Source organism: Corapipo altera, unplaced genomic scaffold (genome assembly GCF_003945725.1).
Source record: "Corapipo altera isolate COAL_440 unplaced genomic scaffold, ASM394572v1 49, whole genome shotgun sequence".
In the NCBI taxonomy this organism is placed as follows: domain Eukaryota; kingdom Metazoa; phylum Chordata; class Aves; order Passeriformes; family Pipridae; genus Corapipo; species Corapipo altera.
The window spans coordinates 18,071,384-18,093,812 of record NW_020884879.1 but is presented as its reverse complement, the minus strand read 5'-3'; the positions used below and the strand labels follow the sequence as shown (position 1 = coordinate 18,093,812).

The 22,429-nt window shown below is 37.2% G+C and overlaps 1 protein-coding gene across 1 annotated transcript in view; it reads right to left on the bottom strand.

Moving 5' to 3' along the window:
- HNF4G (hepatocyte nuclear factor 4 gamma) overlaps window positions 1–22,070 on the bottom strand; it is a 61,639-nt gene extending 39,569 nt beyond the window's left edge. The window contains exon 1 of the mRNA XM_027638890.1: window positions 22,014–22,070. The gene's annotated coding sequence lies outside the window, so the exon portion shown is untranslated. The remainder of the gene's footprint in view (window positions 1–22,013) is intronic.
- Between the last annotated feature and the right edge of the window lie 359 nt (window positions 22,071–22,429).

Here is a 22,429-nt window from a genome sequence, read left to right as displayed (position 1 = left end):
GAGGCTTGGATATTTCTTTAAAGTAATTGGGGAGAGGGGTTAAGTTGAATTTCCCCTGCTGTATGATACACGTGTTGCCTTTGTTGTTCCTCTCCTGCTCTCTCCATCTTCTCCAGATATTCACTCTTTTGGTTAGCCTTTTGTCAGACAGATTGCTTTTACTACAGATTTCAGCAGTGGTTTGTTTCTCTACTATGAGCTCTGGGAATCTGTCGTCTCTCAAACTGGAATGAGCAGCACAAATGTGGAAGCCCAGCTTCCAGTAACAACTACTCAGAATGTGATTAGACTCACATAACGTGCGATATGCTGCATTAATATTGTAATCAAAACATGCAACAATTTGTGTTTGCACAAGCAAGTGCATACAATACATAGAAAATGTGCACCGCTCTACAAATTGCATTGTCTACATAGAAAAGCTGGTCCAAAACTACTTTGGGGTAAAAATTTCCCTTTTCATTTGAATTTTCAAGTGTCCAAACAGTATGCTATTGTGCAAAAAAATGGCTTGCTGAAATAAAAGCACAATAAAAAAGAGCTATGTGTTGAATTATTTCAGTGAGCTAGGTTTCAAAGTAAAGCACTATGATAAATCACATCATTTTGCTTAAAAGAAGGGGAAAACAAAACATGGACACATGGAGGGAAAAAAAAAAAGAGAAAATAATGGGAAAGAACCAAAACAAAACAGTGCCCCTTTCAAGATGATTGAATCTTGCTTAATCCATATTTTACTCTCTTATACATAATTTTACACTCTTGACAAAGTGTCAGGCAATTGGAAGAGGGCTGGAAGAACATATGCATCTTTTTGTCAACTTAATGCCTCCCTAAACTGAGAAGACATTTCCGAATAAAGAAGTTAAAAATAAATAAGAAAACAGTGTTAATAATGGGGTCTGAATTATCCAACAATAAAAAAATGAAAACATCTTTAATATACTTAAATAGAACTTTCATAACATAAGTAGTAGCAACAAGACAACTGGCAACAAAAAAAATTATTTGTATCTGACTTGCACAGATGACCTTTTAAAAGAGAATTACACTGCCTATATATACACTGTGGTGTGTTTACTTACAAGTTTAAACTATTGTAAGAACTCATAGTTAAAATGTAGCCAAGATGTACTTTACCTAATCTTAATAGCAAAAGCTGGCACTGAGGTCCTGGATAAGCAAATATAGTCACATTAATACTTACAATTTTAGTTTCCAGAATGAAAATCAATACCAATATATCTGGATTAATGGAGTAATTAACAAAATATATAGAAAAAATAATGTCTACAGATTTATATTACAATTTTATTTTCAACACATATATATAGCATGTTTTTGTGTATATAGAAAGCTAGAAAGAGAAGGTTATGCAGTTTGGCTTAGGGATAATTTTATGATAGAGTCCTGTTTAAATGTAATCCCATTATCTCTAAGGAAATGTACTGATAACTTAAAAAGTTGAAAAATATGCATTGATACAAACATACCAGATTTAAGTGTGGAATTTGAAGAAAACTTTCAGAATTTTGTAAATGTTCACCATACTAGTTCCTTAGTCATTACAGTAACGTTATCAGAAAGACCTGACAAGAATGATAACTACTAGGCTAAGTCAAAAATTTGATTAATATATATAAAATTTCTGAAAAAGCATCTATAAAACAATCACACTGAAAAATTAGAAAAGAGGGAACAAGTTAGTTCTCATAATGAAGACAATGTTAATTTATCCAAATATGAAAAATTCTCAATTAAACTTTTGAAAAAGTCCTTTATACTTTAGCAAAATAAAAAATTTTTCTACCTTTAACAATAGTTAGATGCAACACTGAAACCAGGTTCATATGTACACCCATTTCTGCCAATTCTTTGCTTCTTCTCTACCCATTGGAATTTTAGGTCCAGAGTTGCAGTACAGTGCCTTCCACCTGCCCAGTCAGTCAAGATTAATCTTTTTTCTCTTTGGGAACTTGTGACCAGTGAGGAGCAGAATGATCAACCAGCTTTTTTACAACCTCTGGGTGAGATTAATCATGTCTCACCTTACAGGTCACTCAAGTCCCTGAAATTTTTCATTCTGTTACCCTTTCATGTCAGTCCTCTTTCTCCTTACCCTTTTCAATCTTATTAGGCTTTTATTTTCCTGAGTTAATGAACACTGACTTTTACATCTCACTCTGACAAGTTCATTGCTGAAACCATTGCTCATAAGAAGTATGTAAAAGCAAGTGGTAATAATTCTACGAGAAGTGTTAGTAGGTCAGCACTTTATCAAGCCACTGGTCTTGATTTTCCAACATATCGACATTAAGCTAAACAAATATGATCACACAATAAACTTCCAATATTTAACTGAATGCAGTCATAAAGTATACCACTTGGTAACCAAATCCACAAACAAAACATGCAAATTATTACAAAGCAGCACTACATCTCAAACAATAGCAACATGTGCTGTCTCCCAGATAGTACTAAGGGATAAAGGACACAATCCCTTTTGGTCGTAAAAAATGTCATTCAGCATACTTCTTCTAAACAAGTCAATGAAGAAAGCTAACTAGAACTCGTAGGAAAAAGCAGAACTAAAAAAGACAAATTCAAACCTGGAAATAAACATAAATCTAGAAACAGAAGCTCACTTGAGTCTGAGGATGATCTTCAGATGATGGCTGGATTGCAAGTCTGATAAAAGATAATCAAATTTTAGTCAGACCAGGAAAACATTTTTTTTCAGTTGTTTTATGCCATAAAATGGAAACTCTGCAATTGTTTTATGCTACAAAAATATTCACTAATGTGTTTAAAGGCCTCCATTAATTTTAGTGGAAACAGTCTGTTAATTATTGGAAGACATGGTATAGAAAACATTGAGCAAAGCTGGATCTAGTCTCCAGGAAATTAAATGAGATGAGACTGAGATGAGATGATGAAGCAAACAGAAACAAGAAGAAACAGTGAGATATACCAGTCTGTCAATGTTCTTTTCACAGAGAACATTTTGTTCCCACGACTTTTAAACACTGTAAGTAGTGAACAAAGAGATCATAAACCTGCTTACAATTCATCTTCTCAACAAAACATCAGGGGACAAACTGAAATAAGAAGTATCAACAAAACAAACCAACAGAAGATCAAGTATCCCCACTAAAAGGAGCTGCAGAGATTTTTCAGAAGTATTCAGGTACCCTAAGATGAAGATATGGTTAGAGAACCCATGGTTCTTCACAATGGCTGGCCTCATCCTCTTGGGAACCAGCATGATGAAAAATATTCTCAATTGAAAGAATGAAAGAGGGAAGGAAGAACAGGATCATTGGTATTTAGAAATGGCTGAATAAGAGTAGGTATCTTGTGCAGCAACTTCTCCAAACCAAACTTCCCTTACACACACACACACAGAGCAACTGTACCACTATTCTCAAAAGGAAAGAGAACTAGCAACCACAGCTACTTATGATGGTTTTGATCACTCTTCCTTTTTATCTGCAGACAAGATGACATGGCAGACATCATGTAAGATAGGTAGAATGTGTTTCACTAGACATCTAATTGCACCTTCTGATGCATGAAAATCTGACCCCAGTTCTAAGTGTTCCCTGGAGTAGTAGGATAAGAGTTTGTATTTGCTAGAACCGTTTGGGTTTTTTTTTGTCTTGAGCTCATCAGCTGGCAGTTGACTGCAAATGATTAAGGCAATCATAAATGCTTGTGAGCAGTTCTTAGGGCTGAGTTTCAAGTGAAAATGGAATCTCTTTTATAAAACTAAGTATTGAGAAGTAAAAACATCAATTACACAACCTGAAAATGCTTTTTTTGTAGTAGGCATATCCTGAAAAAAGAGCCCAAGTTTGGTTTTCTGTTTGTTTCTTCTCCATGGACGTGAATTTCATGGGCACTATATGCAACTAGCAACTCTAAAATAAATGCATTATAAATCTTAATTTAAATACCTCTAAATTAATTGAAATAACTGAAATAATTTAAAATATTAGCAACTACTAATTAAAAACATTTTTCCTCCCAAACTGGTTTCCACATACCTAAACTGCATCTGACTCTACTACTAGCCATATTTTGATACACTAAGACAACACAGCTAGTAGCAATTGAGAAAACACATTATACATAGCACTTACTTCTCCATGAAATTCTAGATGAGTTGACAGATAATGGCCTACAATTCATGTGTGACTTACTTTAGCAAATCTCACTGATACAGCAATTTAAGTGCACTGCATCAAGGTTGCACTAAGTATAATTAAAGGAGCTTGAAAAAAACCAGCAGAAATTACAAAACACTTAATAGAAAAGAAAGCGACATTCTTAGAAGTCCAGTGAACTCAGCGTTGTTTGACTCTTTTAACACATCTCGTTTATTATGATTTCCAGTGCAGAAGTTGTGAAGAAAAGAACTAAAGTATCAGTGCTCCTTGGTACCCTGCTCCTTACTCAAAGCTAAGGAAATAGTTACAGAAACCTCTCCAGTACCACTGGGATGGCTGCCATCTTGACTGACACTAAAATGAGGTGTAAGGGCTTTGCAAGCTCTCTTTCAACTTTTTAAGTGGGTTACCAAGTCCATATCCAATACTTAAGATATGGATACACATTAGATGTACCCTGTGGCAGTAGATCTGCAGTAACTACAAACTGTGCAACCTCATGAATCAACTCCTCTCAGTAAGTCCTGATGGATATATTGAACAACAGAAGCCCCTTGAATATCTGTTTATCTGGACAAGTCTATGTGTAACTTTCTTAGCAACTTCCTTTCATTATGAAGCTGAACTTAAACCTAATCCTAGCCCTGCTCTTTGTTTTCTATTAAACAATCATTAATCCAGGAAAAATCCTCCATATTAACCCATGATAGCTTTGCTTCTTAACATGCTTTTCTGAGGAAATTTGCCAAAGGTTTCTTGGAACATTAACTATACACTGACAACGCCTAAAATCACAACCAGAAAGCACTGAAAGGTCCTGAACCTGACGTACCCCAGTTTTGCTACATATTGCACTGGGGTGAGGTCTGGAAGGGCACTGGTACCCTTGCTTCCTTCTCATTAACCCCATTGGCAGGAGAGGAGCTGTGGTATCTGCTTGCTCTCTCAAGACAAGACAATCAGAGATCAGGACACAGGGAGCACACAGCACAAGGATGTCCACTGAGGCACACCTCTGACAATAACATATCTTTATCCCTGTACCTAGTGATTCCTTGAAGAGCTGCAACCTTATGCAGTGTGCATCTCACTGGATGGAAATTCACATATAATAGATGCTGGAGCACAGTCAATAGCATTCATTTCCTGAAGAAGGTCCATTTTTATATGGTGTATCTTATTAAGTTTTAATGTTTAAGGATGGTTTGGAAATTACCAATGTAAAGTGAAGTAAAAATACACATCCAAAACCCCAAACAAATAGTAGGGAACTTGAAACACCTTTTCCTATTAAAAATATAAATATCAGCTAACACATAAACAGGGAGAAAAGACATTGGAATAAGATTTTTCTTAAGAGATCTGGCAAAACTAGCCTATTTCCACAAAAAAATATTACCTGAAGCATAAACTTTACCATTATTTTCTCAACTGTCTTTCTTCACCTAATAGAAATATAAATTTGTGCAACTGTGTACATACAAAGATTCTTTGTGTAATCATACTGCCTGAGTATATGCTTTTAATTAATAAACAGTAGATATAATAATTATCTAAAGCTAAAGTACTGGTTTTACTTCATATTACCTGTCTGTTATCTTCAATGAAAATCCACAGAAACAAGACAAATGTCTTTGCCCTTCTGCTACTGTTTCAGTGGAAATCTAAAGATTCAAGGCTGTTTAGAATCAGTTTTTATGAATTACATGGAGTTTGAAGTAGTGTAGTTAATTCACACACATAAAGATGGACCGTCTACAGAAATGTCATCTTCAGTAGCAATGGCCACTTCTCAACAGGAAAATGTAGCTTAACCAGATAAAGAGACCAAAACAGGTCAAACTACCTTATTAGCAACAGCTGCCCTATAAAAAGTGTGCATCAAAATCTAACACCAACTCACCATTTTTCCACAAGACCAGACATTATTTTCACCAGAAGAAAATGATCTGTAAGAGTATGTGTAACAGTGCCCTCTGGTGAGAATATGCCTGAGAATATGCTTACCTTGTAAGGATAAAGAGATTTTAGTTGCAGCGTTGATCAGCAATTTGGACAATTTTGCAAACTGAATTATGGAACTTTTCAAAATCAGCAATGAAGAAATTAGGTGTTTTTAGATTATAATTACTCGATGTTCATTTTAAATGAAGAACGTTTATGCTCGTTTTTTAAAACACAAACTTGCATGACAAGAGAGACAGTAGCCTTGACTAGGTGAAGATTTATGAGTGCTATAGACAGCATAGCTACTTTTATGGCTGAGAATGTAATAGATCCTAAGCAAACACTGATAAGTCTTTTATTCTTCTGAGAAGTATCCACCCACCAAGTGTCCTGACATTGGAAAACCCCCACAGTTTTGATAAGAATGAAGACCAGCTAACTGTAGAAAACAATTTTTTATCTCAGTTTAAAACGTTCATCAAATGTTTTGTGGGCAAGGGCTGTTATCTTCCTCCATTACTGGACAATGACCACCACATTTTCAACCTTACTGAAATGTGAGAATCCTACTGAAATATATCACATATATATACATATATATATATATTCACCCCATAAAATACATGTCTATGTAGGTATACATATACACAGAAAATTAAGTTAAAATATTGGAAACATTTGTAACTGAACCAACAGTAACATTCTACTTTCACAAGGTTTAACTGTCAAACACAACAGGAGGTACTTAATCAAAAATAGTTGATAAAAAATTGTGGTGATGGTGGATGCTTGAAAATACCATTCTGGTCTAGCTTATTACCTGCTATCTTGGATGAAACCAAGAGTAGTTTTACTGTGAATGTCATGGTCCTTCACCAGTACCTCCCAAGGATCCCATGCGCTGTCTTTGAAAGTACCGTGGCAGCTGCTTTCAGTCTCCTAAGAGCAACCTGAACTGCAGCAGTATTCTCCTAAGGACAGGAAGACTTAGGGAAGGTACTAGAGCTGTTTGTAACTATACTGTTTGTACTGCATAAGAATGAGTATGTGAACTTAACGAAAGTATTGCCCTAGTCAACATCTCTTAACGACAATCATTCTTCTCACTCATATGAAGTATGCCCAATCACCCTCTTGTTCTTACTGTGGAGACTAACTAACTTCATGGCTTTTAAGGAAAGAACTTGGCAGTCCCACTTGGTTGTTTAACAAATAATCAGTTGTCCCCAGAGGACTTAAAATCACTTCCAGCTAAGTTCTTTTGGGCTACATGCAAACATCAAATAAAACCCCACCTCAGCACATGGCAGTAAGAAGTGTGGGGGGACAGGACTGGTAAAATGTCATCAGCAAATTAAAAAATATGACTTTGGACTGTTTTTCCATGTTTGTTCTATTTATTATAGAGACATCAGATATTTTAGGTCTTGGTTATATTCTACTGTCTGTCAAACGTATGTATTACCCTCCTCTTATACATTTACTTGAAGTGACCAAACATCCAGCTATCAACTTTCCCAAAACAGAGGCACTGGCACTTTCAAAGGTTTCAAAGCTAATTAATTTTACAAACACACACACACACACACACATACAAAGTGTGGAATGTTGACAAAAAATCCAACAACAACAACAACAAATTAAAATACTTTCAAAAAGTTAAAAGTTCTCCCTCCTTTCTAAACTGTCATTCTGAAAAAAAAAAGTGGATTGAGTAAACTGGTTTTCAAAATCGAAGACGACTTTGACAGAAAACTGTACCTGTGAAAAAATAGTCCAATTTGATTTACTTTGGAAAATAAAGAAGGGAAGGGGCTGTGTAAGCTAGGTCTGCAGTAGAAATATTAACTTTCCTGATAATACTTTAGCAAGTGCTAAAGATCCTAGAGCAAAGGCTACCTTTTTATTATGGTAGCAAAAGGCATTGAGCCTCGTGAGGCCAACAAGCATCAGTGTAATATACGAAAAACAGCAATGGTACAGATCAGTTTGGGGGGGTCTGTTCTGAACCTCAGCTGAAGGGTGTTAGAAATCATCACATAAAGCTACTGACTTTTAAACTTTCCCATCATATATTTTTCCACGGTTCCATAGAAACTTGTAAATTGAGGCAACTGGAAGTATAAGACTTATGCAGCAGCAAAACACAAGAGTGAAACTATAGTGTAAAGTGTCAGTATTTGCTCATGCAGAAGTAAGAGCTCAGTGCAGTCACACTATGTTAAGCATTCCTCGCTGGTGAAGTAATCGGTAGCTGAAAGTGCTAGGATAAGAATGTGTCTATTTTGTGTCCAAGTAAGAATTTTGGTAGAGTGAAAAAAATTTATCTAGGGTAGTTGTATGCAATACTGCATGGGGATCTAGTGGAAGTAACATAGAAACTGAAAAGCAAAAAAACAAATATGAAAATACACATTTCTCCAGAAAACCTTAGCAAATTGGCAAATCCTGACAAACTGATTACAGTCCTTGAAAGTTCAAAGTCAATGAGATTTGACTGTAATGGATTTTTTTTTCAGGTACTAAAAGCAACAACATAAAAAGGTCGGAAATACTCTCCTGCTTGGGGGTTTAGCCCTGGCTTGTTCTGCTCGCGACAAAGCTCCACATTCCCTAGGGTGCAGCAAACTCCTCTGTGAGCCACCAAGGCTACTGTTGGCTGCTTTCTCCCTGAGCCTTTGTAAAACAGTTACAAGAAGTTTTACTGAAATTAACTCTTTATTAATCAAAGGCAAAAATAATTCTCTCTCTTCCAGCCACATGACAGAGAAGTGGATACTTTTTCGAAAATTGGAGAGCCCTGATAGCTCTCTTGGCTTCTCTAACTCAAACCAGCACATCTCTGTCATGCTGCAGCATGATTGCATCAAGCCAACTTTATTCCTCTGTTCACAAAGGTGTATTTCACATCTTAGATCAGTTACAACTTGCCACAGTGGTTCCAAAGGAAGTAAAATAAATACACTATTATTATAGATTTAAAAACAAAACAAAAAAAACCAACTGGCAGAACACGCAGATTTTCCTGGTTATAGTAAATAAAGTAAAAAGAAATCCACTCTAATCAAATCCATTTATTAGTGTTTTAGTATTATATTGACAATAGATGGACTCTAGTTTGCTTTTTTGAAATCACACTATTACAGATACTTCAAGACAAAGTTACAAGAAAAAGCAGGATGAAATTTTTTTTGTTGTTTCTATCAAGTTTTTATAGTGTCTAGGTTTTCCATTTCAACTGTTCTTGTTCAAACTAAATCCAGTTCAGGAAAAAAATCCCCACCTCATTTCCCTGAGAACCTACTTATTTTTATCTACCTCAACAACCAAGCTACTCTACCTTGTCATTTCAATTTTCACATATTTTCTCTTTGTGTATTCGTTCTATGATTCAGTGAAATCTCATCTCCTCAGCCCACTGCCATAAACTACTGTCCGGAACAAAGCTCTCTCTCAAATTCAATCTCAAACAAAATGAAAAAGAGAAAATCACAAATGAGAAAGTGGACCACAACCAATCCTATGGGTCCCATTCTCACAAGGTCTGTGAGTTATTTTGCTTCATCAAGTAAACCTGAACCACGGGAAGGTGCTATCACCTCTCTCGTTGCCAAATGAGAAAGTGTTAATAAAAACAAGACCTCCTTTCAGGCACACTGGAGTGTCAATGTTAATCACAGATTTGGTTGAAATACACTTCTTGATCTTAAGTGATTTTCAGATGAAATACAAACAGCTGAAATTTTATCGTTCAGTTAACTGGGGACACAGATTGTCACATATCTGGTGGAATTACTGCTGCTAAACTATGATTACTGTAAATAGTAATTATTTTTCTGTAATAGCAACACCGAAAAATCCTTCGTGCTCATCTGAGTTTTCTCTCAGCCATTTAACAGCTTGAGTGACCAGTAAGGCAAGAAAAACCTTTACGTCGGCTATACCTTCACACAAAGCACTGCGCTGCAGACGATCTCAGAGTCGAAAAAACTCTTACAAACAAATTTCTTTTTGTTTCAGAATTTAGGACATTTATTGCATTTTCTTATACTGCCTCTTAAAAGCTTTGCAATTTCTGTCTTCAACTCTCTACGCATTTTTCTTCTGTTGATATGAATTTAATACCTTTGTATAGAGTACCACCTGCTAAAGCTTCCCCAAGTAAGTTGTAATAGCTGTAACTCACAGGACTGGATTATGAAGCTTTTCCTTTGAACAAATATCTGGAAAACACCAAAAATAAAGCATTTATGTAGCAGATACTTACACACGAACTGTGAGTTAACGTTAAAAGGACCGAGCAAAGGATAAATTAAGATTCTCTACAGTTAGAAAATACTTTTTTTGCAATGAAGAATAAGCAATTGTTCGTATTCATACTGTTCCACTGTTGAGGTACAAGCTAGGCAAGCCCACAAAATTGACTCAATGGAACAAAATGCAAAGGGAGTTAGCACTGAATTAAGAAAATAGTTTCACACAATGAAAATATGTTTAATGAAAATTATCAAATTCATTTTACCTTCTATCACAGTGATTTTTTAAATTGGTGCAACTCAATTAACTGAAGTTTGGTCAGCAGAGAATTCCAAAATAGCGTGCAGAACTGATGCAAATATTCGCACATGCCACGTGATAGCAGTAACGTACTAATATTAGCATATTGATACCAATGTTCCTAACATCTCTGTGACTATTAAAATGGTTTAATTTTGTTGGAAAGTTGTATTTAAAATTCTTTATTCAACTGCAAATAGGAAATGTTATTAATAAAGCTATTTTTCACTTTTTCAGCTTAAGCTTTTCAAATGTTAGGCTGCAGTGAAAAATTGCTAGCATTTTTCTGACTTTTCTGGGTAGTACCTCCTTCTTATAAGGTTTACTCTGATGTGATTTCCATAAGAGCGCATAGGGTATAGAATGAGACATTAATGACACTGACAAGCTGCAATATATTAAAAGCGAGCCTCTAACATGCATATGTATACGAACCTTCTAATGCATACACATTTCTCTAATTCCTCAGCTCTCTCACTGTCTTTGTAACCTAAATCTAGTGCTACTACTTTGTCTGGAAAATGATGATTTTTCATACCTCAATGTCTTGCTTTTATCTAAGCAGAGAATCTTTCCCTTAAGGACTACTGCAAGGGTCAGTTCTGAGCCCTCTGTCTTCTCTCCCAGGTCATCACCTTACTATGTCCTAAGCATTGAACTTGAGGTCATTGGTCACCTACAATCTCAACCACCAAAGCAGTTCCAGTGATGCTTATTTCTAGACACTTTAAAACTTACTAACAGGGCTCCGTCTCCTTTGCCCCTGCTGTTCAAGTGAGTTCTATGCTTCCTTGTGGCTTGAAACACCAAAGCCCGAGATGTGCCAAAACAAAGCATTTCTTTCATTATTTACCTCTTCTCTCTGCTCTTTCTCAACTGTTTCCATATTTCATAATTTCAGCATCAATCCGTTTTTCCCCCCCCCTGTATCTCATCTGGTTGCAAACAGCCTGCTGATTCCCAAAACATTCTCTCTATATAAAAATTTCCTTGGTACACAGCTAGAATGTACTCTTTTTCTCCAAATACTTTGTGAACAACACCTTACTCAAAATCCCAGACCTAGTAATGGAAAGTTTTGCAGACCTTGCCCTTTTTCAAAGATACTTCCACCTAAAAGTCCAACCATCTTCAGTAGTTCTTATGACTGATGTCTGAACTGTGATCTTCCCAGCCATAGCAACTCCAGGTGCTGGAGGCCAGTCACTTCACTTCATCCCTTCCAAACCTGAGATGGGATAACAAAGCTCTTGAAAATACATCCTATACACATCTTTACCAAATTCCTCATCTTGATTTTCATCTGTTTTCAATTCAGCTACATCTCTTTCTGCCCTAAAGCCAAGCTCTCCCATACTACAGATGTACAGACTATGATCCATGCCCATAACACACAGAATGATGTTCCTGCTTCTCACCCAAGAAAAAGTTACAATAATAAGAACAAATTTCCTCCAAGACTAACCCCCTCTCTCTCCAAAGAATTTGCTTATAAGAAATCTACAGTAATGCAAGAAGAAGATGCTATGCCACATTTTTTCATGCTGTGACTGTCCACCAACAAGGCTACATTTAATACCCTGACGACTGTTCTCCTTTTATCTTTAGTAAAAGCTGGTAGGCTACTCAAAAGACAAACAAAAGAAAAAGAAAAAGAAAGCCAAATAAACTCCCAAACACACACACACAAAACCCCAAAGTATATATAATCAGACCTTATTCAGAAAAAAAAATCTTTGCATCCTATTTTTAATTATTAATGCTAATGTCTATAAATAACTTGTACACATTTCATTCAGTTACAGTGAAGCAATTCTGATGGAATTGCACAGCTGTACTAAAAAGGGGAAAAACATATAGCGAGAAAAGTCAAGCTTTAACTTCACAGAGGTTAAAAAATCTACAATTTTTTTAAATAAAAATATGCATAGTTGTTTTTCTTTAGAGACACATGTAGAAAGTTTGAAATTAACAGAATAGGCATTAAGGCTCAATCAACAGGCATCAACGTGCATGAAGAAACTGCCCAGGAAATTTAAAATGTGTGGGATTCTTTCCTTCATTACAACCAATTCTGTTGCTTAACGTAGCTCCTAAACCTTAATTTTTTATTTAAGTAACAGTCTACAATAAGGTTCTCACATGTGGGACATCATTCCAAGGTGTTCCAAGTGAAATTCCTAGAAACTGAAAAAACGTGTTGGTGAAGACCTAGACTACTCAATCATTTATTCCAATTTTATTTTAAATATTATTTTAAGGATCTATTAAACAAAAAAAAACAAAAAAAAACAAAAAAAAAAAAACCAACTTAAAAAACCTAACAAACTATTGAAAACTTTATTGGTTTTGCCTTTATTTTGGTGGAGACTATTGTTAAAAGACAAATTTAAGATAAAGAGTTTGCTTAATTGAAAATTCCTGAACACTGACTCCAGGTCGGAAATAAATATAAATATATAAAGTATATCTACTTTATAAAAAATAAGAATTGTTTAATAAAGCAGCCGTTAAATGTTTTTCATTTTCTTCTTAAAACTATGTCTATTGCAGCTGCATTTGCTTTGGTATTACTGCACATTTTACCACTCGATAAAGTAGGTGTCACTGTACTTAGAAATGGTGAATGTTATTTTTCACATATTCATTATATATGACATTCAATATATTTCCTAACTCAAATAATGCCTTTGGGTTTTTTTTCTGTAGGTCATCATCAACCCCGTCCCATTTATTTCATTTGGTGTAATTTCCAAGGGGTTATTACAAGGAACTTCAAAGATTTGGTGTCATTAAAGGTTGCTAACTATGTATAAAAGCTATTGAATCTTTCTCGCACCATAATCTGGTCAAGGAACTTCAGATACACTCCCTGAAAGTTTTATATAGAAGTCAACAATATTTTTCTGTATTGCATGGTGTCTTTCAGGAATTTAATACCTTTTGCTTTAAATGTCAACTGTGCTTAAGTCTAGGGCCTGTCTTTAAAACAATTTCTGTATGTATTCACATTGACCATCCACTTTCTAATAATGGAATTTTAGGAATTTTAGGAATTCATTCAGTGTGGTACATTTAGTTTCCATGACAGCATTGTAGCAGATGAAAGAAAGAAAAGAGGTAGCAGTGGCATAATACTACCTATGGTACACTGTGTATTATCATTAAGTGTCTGATGGAGCGGTTTGAGAACTGCTCTGTTCAACTATAAACACAGGTATTTATAGACTAGTAGATATATTTAGTGTCATAAACATCCCCTTTGGTTGGAAAAATTAAATTACATACACTGTTTAATATTAGGTGGCTGGTCGGTTTTCTTTTTCTTTTATTCTTTCCTAAATTACAAGGCTAATGAGGCATACAAAATGATTCTAAATGAATTTAAGAAAGGATGTAAGACTTGCTTTATGGGAAGATTATTGATTTTCAACAGGAATCTAACTATGTCACATACTAATAAGAACATTACATGTTTTTTATCAGGACAAGAAGACAAGCAACTTGCAGAGTTGTATGACTTGCCAATACAGAAAATATATATCTCTCCAAACGCTGTACCTAAAAACGTAAAGAAATACACTAAAAGTAGCTCGCAGCACTCCCAGCAAGAAAATATCCTTGTTCATACACAAGCTCCTGATATAGTTCTACTCTAGGGTCAGAAAAAATATATCTTGACTTATCAAGGATTATAGGACATGTTGAATTCTTTACCTAGTTAAGAGCAATTGAGTATCTTTGATTTTCCAGGATTACAAACTGCGCTTTGGTGGACAGAAGTGCACCACATAATCCATGTTCCAGGTTTTTAAACCATTAGTGGGTTGATACCAGGGTTCCCCAAAGTTTCTGCTTCCAGTTGTGCTGGTTTGAGGTAGAGCAGAGTGCTTAAACTGGAAAAAAAAAAAATCTATTACTTTGACCTAATATTACCAGAAAAAGCAGACAAAGAAGCTGTTTTCATAGGAACTTCTGAGAGCATGCTGTCTTTCTGTGTCTGATAGGCCATTATGTTCTGAACAGCAGCTTCTCGACAACTTTTTAAGTATGCTACTTTGTCCAGCTAATAAAATACTTATGTACTAAGAGAGTTTTTTCTTCATGACCTTCACTACCTGGCTGAGGTTTAACAAGCACTTTGTTTGCTTGAACTGCTCACAATGCCGCTTTTCATCCTTTTACAGAAAGCAAGAGATCCGACTTACAAATTCAAAGCTACTAGATGCATAAGAAGACCGATCATAAAGGGTTACAAATTTGCTGCAATCTCACAGATATTTTCTTCAGGCCATTCAAAGCTGTGCTCATTTTCTACCTGCCAAGGTTTTTGCAGTTCATACATGTATATTAATTTCAGAATAATCCTTTATGCTCTCTGGTACCATAGAATCTTGAGAATTATCATTGAGAACGTCTTTCGCTTTTTACCCTCTTTCAGCTTCAAATTCATCTTGGGAAATAAATTACTTGACCTACTGGATTAAAATAAGACAAAAACTCCACTATTAAGTTCTATCAAAACTCATGGTAACATTTCCGTTAAAATTTCAATCCCTCTCTCATCTAGAGAGTGCAAACTGCTTAACATTTCCTTGCCCTTGAAATATAAGCCTATTAATTGAAAGTTTCCAAGTTTTACTTCATTATTAAAAAGATCTCTATGGACTTGCTACTGGAAAGATTACATTAGTGGAGTTGCTTCTTCTATTTACCTCTAACCAACGAGATGTTAAGTATGAGAAATGAGTTGCCCTCTGTAAATTTTTAAGCAAATAAATATCCCTACCATTATATACTTCCTTACCATTAAATACCTACTAGTCAGCTCACTCTTTTTAGCAAGAAAAGAAATTACTGATTTTGTTGACTGTTCTTTTCAACAAGGACAGCAGAGGCAGGCACATATGCAGACCTCCGCCACGGAACTTCGACATCCACTCGACCAACGCGCACAACCCTGTATTTGGCCATTTAAACAACTATCTTGACTGGGGTCAAGCATATGTATTAATCCTGGCACCACTGTTATGGAGACAATGACCTTTAGGACAGGTGGGAGATTAAGCAGAGAAGCAAGAGGTGCTAATGCTTCATGCTGCCTTATTTTTTTCAGTTGAGTCTTAGAATGGAAGTAAAATGCATCAGCCCGCATCCGCGAACCTGCACTGTTTCTCTTGGCTCTTATGTGCAAACAAGAGCATCCGAATGATGCCTGAAAAATCTGACTGAGGAGATGGACCTTAAATTAATCCAAAAGCTCAAACCAGACTGTATTCTCTGAACTACAGAATGCACCTACATTTTTAAAAGTAGTACAGATTGCAAATTCCTGGGCACAGGGGCTTTGGTTCATCCCTCTTATGTTTTACTCTCAATACCATATAATAGTAGTTAAGGAGATACAGACCCTGTAAAGTACTTCTTTATTTGAGATAATTTCTTTTCATCTTGGCTTACTTCAACAGACAAAAAGTCATAACCAACAAAAAAAGAAAAAATCCCACTCACAACCCTAGCCTAATACACCTGAAATCAACTTAATGAATTTTGGACTTTTGAATTTTTACAACTAAAACTTCTTTCTGCTAGTCTTGAGGCTACCTTTTGCTCTTCGGGGAACTTCCAGTGGAAACTTCCTTTTATTTTTATTTTTGCAGATAGTGTTTCATCTTCGATATAATTATGTGGTTTTCCATGTAAGCTTGGGTGACAGCACCAAACTTTTAAAGGGACTAGTTTGTATCCCTATAATTTATCTAGAAGATTCTGAAATTAAGCATAGCAATATAAATCTCATATTAAATCAGTGCCTTTCTTTGCATTTCTTCCCTCTTACGATCATAGGCAAAGCTATTCATATTACTATGATCAAACCTAAAGTTCTGCCTTAAACTGATGTCGGGGTAAGTTCTGGCTCTTCAAAACTGAAATAAATTAAAAAGCATTGCCTCCAAGTCTCATTAAAATTGCATGTTCAATATTAATACAAAAAGAGTCACTGAATCTCAGATAGATAAAAAGACAAAAAAGAAAGTTATAAACAGGAATACAGTTTAAGACACTCTAAAGCATGAGCGTCAAGCATGAGAAATAAGAGGTTCGGAAGATGTTATAGCCTCTTTAAAAATGTAAATATTTTGAAAATGCTTTGGATTTGGACATGAAAGTCAGGACTATCACTGTTCTCATGAAAGGCAAGAACAATATTAAATAATACATACCTATTATGTAGATAGTGTCTACTACTAAAATCAAACAGTGTCTACTACTAAAAAGCAACAGTAAAAGCGGTGCATTGCTTTCTCCTTTGCAAGCCTACTTCCATTTTTGTGAGGACAAAAGAAGAAATATGAATCACAGGGTAACTGCCCAGAAACCATACGAAACTCCACGTGCAGCCAATGTACTCCGGGATCTCTATCCCACCTAATTGGGTCACTGTGTGCTACCAAACAGTCCAGTGGAAAAGACTGTTTTCAACTTGTTTATTATTTGGGAGTAAGCAGTAATAATCAGGTGAAGTATTTATCCACTTGGTGAAAAAAATCCTACCAATTTCCAAAATCACAATCTTATCCTTGGAACTAAAACAGCAAGTACAAGCTAACACCTGACTACACCTGTTAGAGGCCGAGAGAGGACAGGGAGTGTGTATTAACGTGCAGTCACAGCATGGTCACCCATTTCACTTCTCTGAGTAGCGTCTAGACCTTTGCTGAGGCAATTTCGTCAGCTAAGGTAATGTCAGTCTGGCATTTCCTTGTAAAAGGAATGAACATTATTATCCTGAAGGGCATAAGACTGTCTGCAAGACACTTTAGGCTGTGATTCTAAAACAGGTGGTCTCAATAAGAATCATCTTTATCATCACAGCCATCCACGAAAGAAAGAAAGAAGAAAGGAAGGAAGGAAGGAAGAAAGAGAGAGAGAAAGAAAAAGAAAGAATGAAAGAAAGAAAAAGAGAAAAAAAGAAAGAAAAAGGAAGGAAAGGAGGAAGGGAGGAAGGAAGGAAGGAAGGAAGGAAAGAAGGAAGGAAGGAAGGAAGGAAGGGAGTGTGCTGTGGGAGGCATAAGAGATACATGAGGCAAAATAATCGCTACACTGAGAAATCTTCAAACATCTGGACCAGCTCTGAGAGTATGAACTGGTCCCACGCAGTGCCCAGCGTTGATACACGTTGGCAATTAATGAAAAATGTTTTATTTAACAAAGAAAAAGGGCAATTCAATCACCCTAACTTTCTACCAGTGAGGCTTATTTTAGTTAGCAAGTAGCTGGTGAACATCTCTACTGTCTCAGCCAAATACAACCCAGGCTGGTGTAGCCTAGCAACCTCATACAAAAATGACCCTCAAAAACAGGATTCTCATTGCAGCATGGCCACAGATGTACCATCAATTGCAAGCTGAGTCGTATTTGTCATTTCATGGAGGCTCTGTTCTGCTCCCCCACCTGAGCAAAATTCCTGTATTTGAGCAGGACTAGATACACATCAAGAAATCCTTTTCCATCAGAGTGCTAAATATAAATAAAAAACCAAAAGTCTACAGGCAAACTACATGCAAGAAATAGACAGTGGAAACAGTGCTGCTTGTATAGGTCTATTGCAGTTGTATTCCCAGATAAACAGCAGGCAAGGAAAATTCTCACCTTGTATACTGCTGACTGTAATGTATGTCCTTGTTGCCTGGATACCTCTAGTGAATTACCAAGCAAGGGTGCGAGTTTTTTTCTTGATCAGTATTAAATAAAAAAATCTCAATCTCCTGCTCTATAAGAGGCAGCAGATGCACACAGAAGCTTCCCTTGCCTGGGCCAGCCGAATGCCAGAGAGAGACAAATCGAGCCTTGAGAATTTTAAATCTTGTGGGTTGCCGTGCCACGTTATGAACTAGATCTCATACAATTCATCACCCAAGTTGCAGAAAAATAGTTCAAGAACTCAAAATAATGAATTCTGTCATTTCCAATAGAAGTGTGAAGAGAGAATTATGAATGAACCTTTTAAAAACACGTATGTGGAGGGAGATTGCCCTTCTACAAAATGAAAGCAGCAGGTTTCTATTTAAATGGTCCAATCCTGAAAGCGAGACCTTTCATTTTCAATTAACTTAAATTGACAATTGAGAAAGGTTTGAAAATGTTGTTGGAGCCTTTCAGTTTGATAGATCTCAGTTCTGACATTACACACAGCATTCTGACCTGATTTTTAGAGTGTGCTGTTTTAAAATTGAGAATTTGAAATGAAAAATATTTGATTCAATCAAAGCTGTTGCGAGACATTCAAACATCTTAATCTGTTTGAAAAGCATTTTCCATATTTTCTCATCATGATATATAATGCATCATTCATTAAGATCCATTAAAACCTAAGAGCCTTGCCTTTCCTCAACCTTACATTCTTTTATGTTGCACCGATACTTTCATTGAGAAATTAAATTTTATTACAAAATATATTACCACAAACAACAGGTTTTTTACCATAGAAATAAAACCTTGATTTATATTCTAAAGTAGTCTACGTTACCAATCTACATTACCAGAATAATCTAATATGACATACCTCCTATCTACCTGACACAACATAGGCAAATCAAACTAATTTTCAAGCTTAATATTAATTTTTAAACACAGAAATTGAAGACTTCTGAAGAGCTACACATCTTCATTACATGAAAAAAACCCAAAACCAAATAAATCAGACAATATTTCAAAGTTTACAAGTAAGAAACAGGTCTTTGAAATCACTGAAAAGTGAGGTAGCGAGATCCCCATATTGAAAGAGTCTGTTTATCAATTAATATATGGAGTACATTGCCCCTGCTACCTCACAGATGCAAAAGCACAATCTGCTCAGCTCCGAACCCCCCTATACCACCAATGCAATCTTAAATCTGTCATGAATTTCGCTGTTATAATAGACTCAATTCCCGAACAAAGAAAAAGTTGATTTTTTTTTCCATCACGTGGGTTACCACATTACTAGTTTTGAATTTTTTTCAGGAAGCCTCTTTTAATTAATGACCTGCTAAGAAGAATTAATATTATTTTAAGTAATGTTTTGCTTCTTGTAGCCAGTGGAAATTAACTTACATGATGCAGACTTGCAGATAACACTGATGACATGCTAGACCCCATTTTTCTGCCAAAGGTTAACAGATGGGCAACCTCATGTAGTATTGAGTCCATAGGCCCATGATATAAATACTGCCACAAAGTTTGAAACAGCAGCAATGTCAAGCACAAGGACTGAGTTCTGTTCATGCACTACTGTACGGTTTTGGTAAACTCTGTAGAATCAAACAGGATTTGATTCAGGTATTCAAACTTGATCAAGCATTAGTAGGCTGTATCTTGAGAAAAAGCAGCAGCAAAGATGTATTTATACCAGAACACTTCTGTTAAGAAACTGGTCCAGAAATGATTTAACTATATGCACAAATTAGCAGCAAACATCAGTTGGCCATCCAAGGAACTGGTCATTATAGCCAGGCCAAAGGAAACCCATTTTTCTCACTTTACCTCATGGATTCTTCCATGGTGGGGAGGCAAGATAGAAGGAAGTGGTAACTCCATCTCACCCAAAGCTGCTCCCGATACACCGCCTAAGAGTGTGTATACTGGACCTCTGCATTGCTCGTTTTACACTACTGCAACTAAGTACAAAAATTTTGGAATAGAGATATTCCTCTGGTTATATGAGATAAACTGCAGAGAAAGTTACATTTTATTTTAAGGAAACACAAAGGTTATATTCTGGGAAATGAGTCCAAATATGTTAGCTGTTAAAATCAAAGGTAACTCCATAAACAAAATAACAGCATTCTGATCCTGTCCTACACCTGGTTGCTGGGGTTTTTTTAAACATATGTATGAAATGAAACTTCGGTAGCCTGGTGACCTTCGGTAAGAGAGAGAGGGACAGGGCACAGAGTACTGGACAATGAAAACAACACTTTTAATTTTTATTTTTTTTTACAATGCTTCAGAGGCTGAAACTACCATAAAACATTTTCTCCCTTTTCATCTTATCATATGACTATAAGAAGGAAAGAGGAAAACAAATCCCCAAAACAGCATTCAGAATACATGAAAAACCACCTGCATAGATACATTTAATATGTCTCCTACCTAAGACGTAAGAACTCAGGAAATAAGGGAAATAACATAACACTTCATAGTTTTCTTCAGAAAAAGAGTCGCACCAGAGACTCAAGGGTTTTGAAAGTTGTGCAGCATACTAAGTCTTACTAACTCAATTTTAACAAACTCGGGACCAACTAACAAAGATGCTACTTTAAATTTCTTCACTATCTTTGTAATATGGATGAGAAATCACAGTATTTTGATATATTGTGCATGTGCAGCACCCTACAAGAAAAGGCCTACACAAGGGAAGGTCCAATTTAACACAGCCATAGTTTACTATGGAATACGATTCACTGTCACTTTAAAAGTTGTTTTAAATGTTAGTATCATTGCAACCTACTGTCTGCTTTTCAAAATGCTTGACTGTATCTCCCATTGTAGTGTACGGGAACAGATGTTCAACTCAGAGGTCCAACAGCTAGAAGTTGGCTTTCATTAAAGGTACCCTGTAAGTATGCTGTAAGCAGTGCACCTGCAGCACTGTAAAAGCTGGACCTGTCTTCAAAACTTATCCTCGTATTACTTTGCTTGTTTCATGTTTGAATTTTTCTCTGCATTACTTTTCCTTAAAGTATTTTTGGTTTCCCCTACCAAGGTGTCCAGCCCTGGCCAAGTGCTACTATTAGCACAGCCCTGCAATAACAAACCCATCTGCTGCACAGGTGACCATGAGGGCGGGGGCGGAGAAATCAATAAGAGAGGCAAAACCAAAAAAGGCTTTAGGAAATGCTCCTAAGCCCGGTGCAAAGCAGTGACTTCGGCTACTGGGGAATCACAAATGCCAGCACAGCGCCAGGCAGCCATGCGGCCGGTGGCGGGGCAGGGGCAGCGGGGTCGGCGCTGGGCTGCGCCAGACCCTGGAGGCCGGGACACGGACACGACACACGGACACTCACACACGGACACGCACACACGGACACGCACACACACCCCGCCCCGGGGCCCGGGCTGCGCCGTGTGCGGTGCCTTTCCCCGCAGCGCCCCGGGCGCCGACAACAGGGACACGTGACCAGGCGAATTTAAAATAAATAAATAAATAAATAAAAAGGAACGTATAAAATAAAATCCCCCCAAACTGGCTCCTGTGCGCTTGGCCAGCAGCTCTCCCCGCCGGGTACGTCCGCCCCTCGGCGCGGCGGGCGGCGTGGGGCTGTGTCACTGGGCGGCCGCCGGCCCCCGGGAACTTACCGGCGGGGCCGCCCCGTCCCTCGGCCTCCGGCGGCGCGGTCGCAGCTCAGGGCGGCGGCATCCCCCGGGCCTCCTGCCTCCCCCGCACCCCCCGGCTCCCCGCGGACGTCCCGGCGCTGGGCTGCGCGACTTGTTTGGTGCGGTGACACCGTCCTCACCATATGCTGAAGCGGGAAAGGAGGAGGAGAGAGAGTTTGTGTGTGGGGGAATTAACTTTGCTCAATGGCGACAGGGCAGCAGCCTCAGCCCCAGCATCAGATCGATTTACTAAACAAACTGAAACGTGGGTGGGGACGTTAAACAGTAACCAGCGGCCTCAATGAAAACTGAAAGCTGCTGCCGCCGCCGCCAGCCACTGGCTCTGCGCCGCCCGCGCCCCGCCGGCGGGCGGGCCCGGCGCTCCCCGCACGGCCCGG